We start from the raw sequence: 12747 nt of genomic DNA on the forward strand, positions 1-12747 counted from the left end.
ATTATTATTTTAAAGATTTTTTTATTGGGGAAGGGGAACAGGACTTTATTGGGGGAACAGTGTGTTCTTCCAGGACTTTTTTTCCAAGTCAAGTTGTTGTCCTTTCAATCTTAGTTGTGGAGGGTGCCATTCAGCTTCAATTCTTGTCCTTTCAGTCTTAGTTGTGGAGGGCGCAGCTCAGGTCCAGGTCCAATTGTTGTTGCTAGTTGCAGGGGGCGCAGCCCACCATCCCTTGTGGGAGTCGAACCGGCAACCTTGTGGTTGATAGGACAAGCTCCAACCAACTGAGCCATCAGGGAGCTCAGAGGCCGCTCAGCTCAAGGTGCCGTGTTCAATCTTAGTTGCAGGGGGCGGAGCCCACCATCCCTTGCGGGACTCGAGGAATTGAACTGGCAACCTTGTGGTTGAGAGCCCACTGGCCCATGTGAGAATCAAACCAGCAGCCTTCAGTTAGGAGCAGGGAGCTCTAACTGCCTGAGCCACCGGGCCGGCCCCAAGGTCAGTAATTATTGTATACCAGGCACATGGTATACAAGTATGCATCTAACTTGTATGCTTCTAAGATGCATTTTATTACTCTTTTCTGTTATTTGCCTTTTAAAATAAAAAAAAAACTGCTAAATGACACTTTTAAAATTTAAAACATTTAACTGTTTTAAAAAAAAGCAGTTTTAAATTATTTTAAAATTAAAACATTCAAAATAAGTTTAAAAAAATTATACCCTCAGTTGTTGCTCCTTAAAGATTTTCCAATTTACTTGAAAAGAAGTATAAAAAAAGGTTTTGAATAGGTAGCTTTTAAAAAGTTACAGTTTTAAAGTAGGAGGGGATGTTAAAGAGTGTCACCCCCTCGTTTCAAACTCGGAAGCATTCTGTTCCAGGCAGTCATAAGTTCATGACAAGGCCAAGGCCAGCCACAGGGCTTCTGACTACTCTAGTCTGGTTGTTCTCTCACTGTGCCAATTATTGGCCATAGATAATAATTGGGCAATCAGAATGTATGCATTTCAGATGTAGCAAGAGATCACAGTACTCCTATCCTTCGGTAGAGAAAATGTTATTGGAAGAACTTGTTCTACAAACCAAAAGTTTGTGAAGGATCTGAACTAACATTATCACTGAAATATTTTAAGATTCTTTTATAAAGAATTTTCTGAGCATCTGAACTCAGCACAGAAGTGGACTTGACTAGATACCCACAGAGGTCATTTTTGAGAACTAAGTTGTTACAATAGCCTGAAACTGTCCCATGACGACTGTTTGAGAAAGTTTCAGAAACATGCTGATGACAGGATATCACAAATGTGTTACTGTGCAAATACAATTGCTGCATTCACTGCAGATTGTCACTGTGTCATCTATAGGCTTGCAGATATTCCAGCTGAACAAACTTTTTCTTTACATGCAACATCCATCTCGTACAACTGCTGATGTCACTGTGGAACACATTATTACAAACCAAGATGAGTCACAACGATACAATTAGTTACACCTCATAACAGCCCCGTGATCCAGGGGGAGATTAATGTATCTACTACCCACAGACATTTTTCCTTGATTAGCTTCCTCTGGTGATGGAGAGAGGTACTTTTCTACTGACATCTCAACTCCTCTTTTAGAGACTAGAAAACAAAACCCATCCATCTTTCCTTCTCAGTGAAATTCAGGATTTTGACACTATAGAACAGAGGTGAATAGGCCACGTGTTGTAATAGGTTTTGGGAGTGGTTTTGTTGTAGTGTTTTTGTTTTGTTTTGCTTTGTTGTTGTTTTTTTAGTTTTTTGTTTTACGTTTTCTATAGTTAAATGTATTTGAGAATATGATTAAGGAACTAGAATTGAAAAGTGCTTCAGCAAGAACTAAGAAATGCTGCAGGAAATTCAATTTGGTATAAGATTACCTAATTTTTCAAACCAAATACAACTTTGTGGTGTTTCACATAAAACAAGGAGGGCCAGGTTCCCTCCACAGTTGTGAAGGAACTCAGCAGGGGCTTATAATAAAGAGATAATTCTCATGTTCTTCACCAGCATCCCCCAATCTAATGGGAGGAAGCATTTGTTTGATTATTTAGTATTTCAAGAGATCTTTTACCTTAAAATCCATTGATTCCATTTTTTTCCTAATACGAGATTAGGCATTGAAAGAAATAAATGAGCTTAGGCAAAGGTTACATTTTTGCCATGGCTAAGTTCTCTATTATCTCTATTCCAGTTAAAATATGGGAACAGAGTGAAGCACACTCGCTGTGCTGGCAGTGATATAGAGTAAGAGACTGACTTGCAATTAGACCTGTGGTAGAAGACTAGTTCTAGCAGGAGTATATTGTTTGACATTCCAGGACCTCAATTCCCTCGCTATAAAATGGAGATTGTTATAAGATCAAATGAGTTATACATGAAAACATTTTACAGATTGCATTATTTCTGTTGTTATTCACAGGTAGAGGAAACTCCAAAAGACTGCCCTCAAATTTCATGATCATCACAGGTTGCTAGACTCATACTTTTAGCATAAACATCTTTCTCTGTCCTGCAATTCTGCCTCTGTTGTGGATAAGATTCTGGCATATAAAACTTAAGAATAGAAAATCAAATTTTTCTCTACCCAAGAGGACTAAGGAAGTTTGGTCTGTCTTGCCTTTGAAGCAAAGCGCCAGAAGCACTTTCTCCCTTGGAAAATGTCCAAAGCAATCTGTCCAATTTGCTACTAATTAATTGGGTGGTTTGTCCCATTACTATCACAATGATATATTCTACTTTGTAGATTAGTCAAATATGGTTGTCATACCTTATTATGATCAGTTTAAATACTTTACCTTAGATTAAATAGAAGCCACCTTACACTCTAACATCACTTACTGGTACCCAAATTACACTAACCTTGCAGGTCAATAAAAGTTGGAACCAGTAAGTTCCAACAAAGTCTGCATGAAAAGTCTGGGATCATCAAGGAGTGATCCTGGATCTTAGCAGATAATTGACAATATACAGAGGGAAATACTTAAGTTTTGTAAGTGTTTTTTAATATTTTCAAGAGGTTTCTAATTTTTGGTTTGATATGAATGTAACTGATATTGTCAGTTTTCTGTGATTATTAATATAATAACATCTTTCAAATTTGATCTTACTAAACATGGTTGGATTTTTATTTTCATCAAGAAAACAATGATTACCAAATGAAAAAAAAATAATTACTAAATTGTTTTAATATATTTTTTAATGTTATAATTTAAGGAAAGTGGCATAGTTCCTTTAAAAGGAAATGGTCTGTGTTAAAGAATACACAGTGTGGCTGGACATGAAAATAGCTATATATGAATACTGTTTATTATATCATTGATCAGAAGAGGGCAGTAAGAAAACTTGAAGGAGGTTTTGTATGTGAACTGAAGCAAAAAAACTATTCCAGAATGAAGGAACCAGAATAAGACAGTCTCACACAGACCTTTGATATGATACTATCTGTAGTATTTTCCCCTTTGTTCCCCACCCCGACCCATGGCTAAAAGTCAAGAGTATTTGAAAGGAGAAAAAGAATGCGATAATTTGAAGGGTCAGAATTCTCAGTAGACAACAGAATATTTTTGCTAGGATAATTAAAGCTTGGAATAAAAGAAAAATCTTTAAAGACAATGTGGCTTATAAAAAAATTAAACAAGAAAATAGAGAAGTTGAATAATGCAATAAAAACTTGACTAACAGATATATAAAAAAATCACATGCTCATTAATTGAAAAATACTTTTTAATGTCTACAAACGTTAAAAAAATATTTGGCATCAAATAATACCTAGAAAAATTATTTAAATAGAGATTTTATAGGGCACTTCTTTTGATATTGAGCCAATAAAATTAGAAATAAAATTTGAAATGTGACTAATAAATCTTAATCACCTGAAAATCAACTACTACATATTTAGATATTTCTTGGTCCAAAGAAATGAAATTTTGCTGGAAAATTATAGCCAGAAACTCTAGAAAACATACTAAGAGCTACAGAACATAGAAAAAGCTGTATCCAGATAAAAATTTATAACTATACATTCTTTCATTATTAAAGAACCCAGTTCAAAACAAAATAAAAGAATATAGAAAAATTGTGTAATATACAAGCTAAAACTCATTAAGTGGATATAAATAAGAAGGATAAAGAAATACTTTCTTATATCAGGTCCTTTGGGAAGCAAAATTACAAAAAAAGATGTACTTCCTATAGTGGTTAGTAAGGAAAAGAGAGAGCAAAATTGTATAAGAAATGAGTAAGGATATATAACCAAAGACACGGAAAAGATTAGAAAAATGATAAAAGCTACATGTAATGCTAGTGCAACAATTTGAAAACCTAAAGGAAATGAATCATATTCTAGCAAAATAAATGTTGCCAGGATTTTTTCAAGAGAGAGAAAAACTTGATAGTAATGAAGAGATTGGAAAAGTAAATGAAAGTGTATATTCCCTAAAAAGGATATAGACATGATGATTACACAACTGTATCTTATTTTTGTATCTATTTTTGAAGAACACATAATTCCAATTTTATTTACACTATTCTTGACTATAAAATCATAAATTTCCCTAATTCATATTATTAATACTATATAAATGAAACTCCAAATGTACTCAGTCAGCACCCAAAAAGAAATAAAGAAGGGAAATTAAATTATGTTCTAATCTTATTTGGGACTACAGATGCAAAATTTCTTTAAAAAAATTACCTTATATCTTTAAAAAAATATTACCTTATATCTAAATAGGAGCATATTTGTTTGATACACCAGCAGTTTATTTTTTTTAATGTACAGGAAATAGGATAAATACAATTTATTCCAGATATTCCTGTATCAGGAAATCTGTCAACATAATTCTTTAGATTAATAAAGTGAAAGAGAAAAGCATTATGATCTTAAGTGGTGAAAAGATATTTGACAAACTTCGGCAGTCTTATTGCAATGTAAGCTCTAAGTAAAATACAAATTGAAGGAAACCTCTTAAAGTATTAAAGACAACATTCTATAAAACCAATAACAAATATTATTCTAAATGGTAAAATACTAGAACTATGGTAGTTAAAGAAATTCTGTTAGGGATGCTTGATCTTGCTATTATTATTCAAGTTGTCTGAAGGTTTCTAGCAAGTATAATAACAACAAAATAGATATTTCGTAGGAAAAATATTGAAAAAGAAGCAATAAAACAATCTTCTTTTGTTGATAATACTATTATAGTAATTCTAAGAATCTCTAGTTAAAAAAGAAAACTACTACAATTAATGGGAATTTGGTGCAATAGTTAGATACAGGATAATTATACCACAGCAGAGTCTAGTAAATTTTCTAAAATCCATTTTCCCTCCTTCTGTATTAACAGAATAGTAACTGAGTGTACCTCTTCCCAGTCACATTACATCTCCCTTCCAGTTATAGGTTGCCTATGACAAAACTCCCTTCAGTGAGATGTGAACAGAGCCAGCAATTGTCTGTTTTCAGCCTGTCCCATAAATCTAAAATTTATTTCACGCTTTTTCTATTGCTTTGTGTTAGGATGGTGAGTATCAGAATTAGCCAGGAAGCCACATATTAAAGATAGTAGAGCTGAATTCTCTTGAGTCCTTGAATGACCTCTGACAATTTGGAACATACTGTCTAAACTATCATGAGAGAGAGATATATAATATTGTATATCTTTTGAGCCATCACTTTTTGGATTTATTATAACAGTTGAGTCTATCCTAATGGAAATACTGCAAAATCAATAGCTCTCTTCTACCAATAAATATCCAGAAATGTGATAATAAAAACAAAAACAATAAAACACTTAAGAATAAATTTAACAAAGAAATCATAAAATCTTATTAAAATATAAACAATGAAATCTTATGAGAAGTATAAATCATGATCTGAACAAATGAAAGCACCATTTTTTGATGGCAAGATAATTTTATAAACATAAATCCTCTACAGATTGACATATAAGTAGACTGTAGTTCCAGTTAGGTCTCCAATGGGTCCTATTTCTTCTTTTCTGAAGTAGATAGGAGATAGATAAAATGATCTTAAAGAATATATATATATATATATATAAAGAAATGCCTGAGAATAACCAAGAAATGATAAAAAAGGAGGTCTCCCTACGCTAGGCATTGTCTGTATTAAAAGTCTCTGTGATTAAGTCAATATGGTATGGCATAAGAATTAACCAAAAGGTCAGTGAAATCCAGAAGAGGAAATCAGAAATAGCTATAAGAATTTCATATATAACAAAACTAGTATTTTAAGTCAATATTGAAAGGATAGTTAATATAATAAATGCTTCTAGACAAATGGCTATCCATGTGGAAGTAAAAGTCAAACTCCTATCACATAGTACATACAATCATATACTCCAGATTGAACAGTCTTAATGTGAAAAAAATAAATCTTTGAAATAAGCCTAAATTATAAATGAAATACTGGAATAGGAGAAATTCTATAAAACTAATATAGGAATCACAAACTATGTCACATTTGATTATATTGAATCTGAAAAAAAAGACAAAAATTAAAGTGAATACACAAATCATAGAGTTAGAAAAAAGTACAACACAGAAGACTGATAAAGTTCAATTTTGATAATATACAAAGAGATTATGTCTATTCACACAATAAGGCAAGAGAAAAATCCCAACAAAATTTTAAGCAAAAGATAGGAATAGAAATTCACAAAACAGGAACTACAGATTTAAAAAAAAATTATTGAGTGGCAGTGGTTAGAAAAATTATATAGGTTTCAAGTGTACATTTCTATAATACAGATTGTCAATAAACATATGACAAGATACTTAAAATCACAATCAGGAAAACACAAATTAAAATAATAAGACATTGCTTTATACTCATTATGCTGGAAAAATTGAAGAGTGATAACCTCTGTTGCTGATGGGGATAAGAAGAAAGAGTACTCTTTAAAATTGCCAGTAGAAGTGTGAATTTTTACAGTATCATTAAAAAAAAATCTGGCAACATCTGGTAAAATAAAAAATATAATATTATGCAGTAATCTTACTGTTGGGAATCTATCCCAGAGAAATAAAAACACTGGTACATAAGGATGTGTGAATAAGAACATTTAATACAGATATGTTCTTAATTGAAAAAAAAGATTGCAATAAAGAGGTTCGAGATGATAATGTCTCAAAACTTTAAGCCCACCCTCCTAAATTCTGCTCCCGGCCTGGGACTCTGGAAATCACATTTCTGTTTCATTATCTGGCTCCCTCTGAAGCTCTCTACCACTAGGAAGGGGGAACCACAGGGAAACTGAAAGGTGAGAAAGGCTCCATCCTATTTGCTTCTGGTTGTCATCTTACCCGCTTCGCGTGTGTGCGCGCGTGCGCACGAGCTTGCGTGCATCATAGAAATGCTTCTTCACTCTCGTTGCAGCAGTTCCCTCCTGCAGCAGCTGCTGACACCCTCAGAAACACCCTCAGAAACAGCCTCATTGCACTCTTCAGACACAAGCACCCACCCAGCTGGCTACCTCCCCAGAAGTCTGAGTTTCAGTTCCAGGGGGCCCCTATTCCAAGCTTTTAACAATTCCAATGTCTTCCCTTGTTCACCCAGACATGCAATTCCAATTTGTAATATCTTGCTGTTCTTCGTTTTTTTTTGTTTTTTTTTTTTTTCTTTTCCTGTTACCTACTGAACACTCTTTTACAGCCGGGCACCATCTTTATATTAAATTCTCTGTTCAAACAAAAAGTCTGGTTTCTCTCTCTTGAGTAGATCCTGACTAATAGAGTAAGCAATACTCATCCATTGAGAAATGATTAAATAAATTACAGTAGAGCCACACCTTGGAACACTCTGCAATTATTTAAAAAACCCCAGGAAGGTCGCCACACCTCCTGTATTTTAATAATATACATATAATTTACAAATTGGCTCTGTGCCATTTGACCTAAAGAGATTTCCATAAGATAAGATTGAGTGTGAAGAGTAAAATGAGAAGTGGTATCATGATTATTTGTAAAATATATAAGAACAGAAACTCTAGAAGTGTCTATATGTGCATATATTTGTGTGTAGACATATATTTGTACATGATTATATGAGTACAAGAATCAAAAAAGGATATGCACAGTCATGTTAACGAGTTTTTTTGTGAGGGGAGATAGTAGTGGGAGGGCAGAGGGAGAGCCAGTGAAAAAGGAAAAAAAGGGGAGGGAGGAGAAAAGGCAAAAAAAAAGTCCTTAGAAAGCAAAAGAGCCTGTTGGACACCTGTTTATGTGAAAATAGTTTATGTTAAAATAATATATGTATGTGATATGTATGCAGAAATTACAAAGCAAATATGAAGTTATATCTTTACCTTGGTAAGTGGTTATATTCACCCATGATGTATTATTAAGGTGAAAAAATCTGAAAGAACAATGTATAAAGGGCAATTTCATTTCTTTAAAAACAAATATACAGAACCTCTATGTGATCATGTACGAAGTGACAATTAAGTTCGCGAACTGATCCTAGAAAAAAATGTTACATACCTCTGCTGAAAATCACTATAGTCACCTTTGAAGGACTCCCCTTGGGAAGCTATGCACTGATGCCAGTGCCCAGTCCACCTTTCAAAGCAATTTTGGAACTCTTTTTCTGGAGTGGCTATAAGAGATTTCGTCATATTACCCTTGATGTCCTGAATGTCATCAAAATGTCTTCCTTTCAATAATTCCTTTATCTTTGGGTAAAGAAAGAAATCATTGGGAGCCAGATCAAGTGAGTAGGGAGGGTGTCCTAATACAGTTATTTGTTTACTGGCTAAAAACTCCCTCACAGACAGTGCCTTGTGAGCTGGTGCATTGTCGTGATGTAAGAGCCATAAATTGTTGTTGAAAAGTTCAGGTCATCTAACTTTTTCACACAGCCTTTTCAGCGCTTCCAAATAGTAAACTTAGTTAACTGTTGTTCCTTTGGTCCAAATTCATAATGAATAATCCCTCTGATATCCAAAAAGGTTAGCAACATTGTTACAAATTTGTGAACTTAATTGTCAGACCGCATATTTACATATACCTATACTTTTGACTGAGCAAAAATATGCTCATCCAATATTGGTTATTAATACACCAATCTATTCAAAATGGCTACCTTCACTCCCTTAGCATGGTGAGACTGAAGGGGAGAAGACAGGCCCATGAGGGATATTCTAGCTATCTCTTTAAATATTTTTGTGTGGTATAGTTTTACTTGTTTTTCATTTTTTCTGATAAAATATCAAATTAAGAAAATTAAAAAAATAAAAATGGTATAGTTAGTCTTACTCATCAAAGACTCTATCTATCTATCTATCTATCTATCTATCTATCTATCTATCATCTCTCTCTCTCTCCATATATATTAAAGAGAAGTGTGCATGTATGTGAGATCAAAACGAGTTGCAAGAAACATTTGATGCTTATATTCTTCAAAACAGTACAGTATTTGGAACATAAGACACTGCATTAATTATTAAGTCAGGTAGGATTGGTGAAAAAAACCTCAGGATTTATGGTTACAACACTTGGATTAGATTTCCAGCTTCATGAGTATGTATCCATAAGAAAATCATTTACTTTCTTTGGCCCTGTCTTGCTGAGTTTGCAAAATGGGCCTAAGGACCTTATAGAATAGCTGTAGAAGCAAATATGATAAACTTTGAGAAAGTATATTCCAAATTGTAAAGCACCATGTAAATATAAACTAGGACTATTAAGATTTTTAAGCTTGGATTTGCTAGAGTTAAAGAAAGATTAATGAAAAGGACACTTACTTGTAAGTGGTCACATGTATTATTAAATTCTGCTCCATATATGATTATTTGAAAACATTCTGAATTTAAAAAAAAACACTAAAAACCATAATTCCCAAATACCAAATTTAATGTAAAAACTTGCTCAGTTTGCTAATCATGGTAATGGATAAAAGCTTTATTTGTATTCAGATAGCCCAAACAATTGTGATGGCGAGGAAATAAATATAAAACTTATGCTATGGAAATCTCCCCCTCTCCCTAAAAAGTTGTGCAAAAATATGCCCTTGATGTACACACTTCTAAAAAAAAGACTGTCTACTGCTGAGAGACACATCATCCTGAACAAGATAGTAATTGTAATTCCTAGCATGAAAACAAAAGGAAATGTTTATTTAAAAAAACTTTGCTCTCCAGCACTAAAGATATTTCAAACTGACTCTTATTTGGATGGAAAGAAAAAGAATATAGAAATGATCACTGGCTACATTGCCAGAGCACCAGGGAAAAGGCCCTGAGGGTTTAATTCATACATCTTTCCAGTTATGAAAAGACAAAATAAGAAGCACTGAATGGCTGCTAACATGCAGAAGGTGATGATTTCAGTTCAGTGGCTTGTGTGAAAAGGTGATTACTGCTGTGTTGTTTTTTTTTTGTTTGTGTTTTTTTTTTTTTACAGTACATAGAGTGAGATAAGCATAAGCTTTTAGTGTACAACAGTTGAACCCTTATAAGAGTATAAGTTTTATTTATTCCCACAATTCTGTTCTATATCACTATGCTCACATTAAAAACAGGAAGTTCATGTTAAAAACAGGAAGCTCACCACACCTCTCATATTCTAAGAATACACACAGGGTTTACAAAACTTTTTTTTTTTTAATTGATCCATGTATAAAATTCTTGGTCATCTACTTTCTCTCACAATACTCTTCGTAATTACTATTGCCAAAAGAAAAATCTATCGTCAGTTGCCTTAATTTTTTTTCTTTTTTGCAAAACACAAAATATATAGACCCATTCCTTATTAAATGACTGTTTTTCCAATAAGTGCTTCACATTTCACTGATTTTTAGGCTTCATTTTCTGTCTTGGAATCTCAGTTTCCAGCAGTAATTAAAGACATCTTATGTTGATTTGCGTTCCAAATGTTATATTCACAGGGGTGCTGATCATCTCCATTGTCCCTACAGATCTGTGCCCCACTCTTCTCCACACTGCCGCGTGCCCAGGAGGCACACCTGGATGGATCTCATCTCAGGCTCCCTTGCTCTCTGACTTCCAATTTCATTCCATTAGTGCAGAGCCCCAGTAGGAGATTATAGGATTGGAGGATAATGAGATCAGAGTAATTATCTCCTCCTTGAGACATCACCAGAGGCTGACTCTGTCCCTCAAATGGAGGTCTCAGCATTTTCACAAAGCCATCTCTGTTTCTGGGTTCTGGAAAATGCTGCTCTTCATTGCCTCTTCAAGCCTGTGGGTAGTAACCACCCACTGCTGTTTCTAGCCAGGGTGTACTGGACGATCCCTTGTATTCGCTACATACTCTGCTCACACCTGTTGTAAATTGACTATTAATTCTTCCCAAATTATCCAATTTGGAAGTGCCATCTGTTTCTGTCTAGCCCCCTATGGATAAAAATCTTCCTTAGTAGTCTTTCTATTATTGCATAAAAAAAATTATCACTAATTTTTCCTATTGTTATCAAAGGAAGATCTTAGAAGGTCACTCTGGAAGTATGGCCATATTTGACCAACCGCAGTCTGCAGCTACTAGAAAATCTATCAAGTAGCTTTCAAACCACTCTTCATATAAGAGTTATAGTGTTTTCTCCTATAGATTTTAAGATTGGCGACATGTTTGTAAGAAAGCCCACATATCAGAGACCAACCATTTAAAATGTGCTGTGTGGTGGCATGTTTTCATTAGCATCTTTCATCTTTCATTCTATGAAAAGGACTTTAGTGATGATATATTTCTTAAGACATTGTCAAGGCAAGTTCAGGCTAGGTTTTCTAGTAAATTCTGAAACAGGATTAAAACATTCTAAAACCTACATGGTGTGCGTGTGTGTGTGTGTGTGTGTTTGCCATGGCTTCAGTATGGAAAACATAAAAAGCTATGTTTCTGTGAGAAACTCAGCAATAGGTCCCTTATCTTAAGACATAAACTTTAAAAATAGTAAACATGTTGTGATCCAAGCAAACATGTTTAGGCATGATCCATGCAAAGGTCAATAATCCTTCCCTCTGTACTTAAATGTGATGATGCTACTTCAAGCCGTTCCATTTTTGTGCCTGACTCCTATTCACGCCTCCACTCCATTACCCAGCTCTTTCTCCCTCCTTCAGTCAATAATACATAAAGAAATGCGTTAAAATTTTATCCTTGGGTATGCAAATTCTTATTCCGTAAAATAGCTGAGGACATGAAAATTTTCCTAGTTGAACAAATAGGCATGCAACGTAGATGTGGATCAGAACACAGTCCCAGGAAATGTTATTACAAGTTTCAGGCCTTTTCCTCAGTGTCACTTATTTATGGTCCTTTTTTGACAATCCCTCATTATTTGATAATACTGGACCACCAGGGAGGCTGGAGTTACACATCTTAAGGCAACATTTCATGGAACTGGTAGGAAGACAGCCTAAAAGTCAATCTTAGTTTGCATGAATGCAAATGGCATGCATGCTTGAGAAAGATCACAGCCAGATTATTTCTAAACAATAAGCAGCTTTAACAGATCCTTCCCTTTTCTCTTTCTCTTTCTCCATTGCTATCGTCTTAAGATATTTTAAAAACGAAAAAAATTTGAACTCACACATCAGACAGAATGTCAGGATTCTTGTCTACTATTATTAGGTTAATTACTAAACAAATTATAGAGGGTATGAAAACAAGGGACCTCACACAAGAATCCATAATAAAATCAAATTTAATTTTTCTACGTATACACTCTCTTGGATCCAGGAAGAAATGA

General features: G+C 34.1%; 1 protein-coding gene across 12 annotated transcripts in view; it reads right to left on the reverse strand.

Annotated features, from left to right (window-relative positions):
• MARCHF1 (membrane associated ring-CH-type finger 1) overlaps positions 1 to 12747 on the reverse strand; it is a 639638-nt gene that overhangs the window by 134706 nt on the left and 492185 nt on the right. The window lies entirely within an intron of this gene.

Source organism: Rhinolophus sinicus, chromosome 15 (assembly GCF_057876585.1).
Source record: "Rhinolophus sinicus isolate RSI-liver-muscle chromosome 15, RSI-T2T, whole genome shotgun sequence".
In the NCBI taxonomy this organism is placed as follows: domain Eukaryota; kingdom Metazoa; phylum Chordata; class Mammalia; order Chiroptera; family Rhinolophidae; genus Rhinolophus; species Rhinolophus sinicus.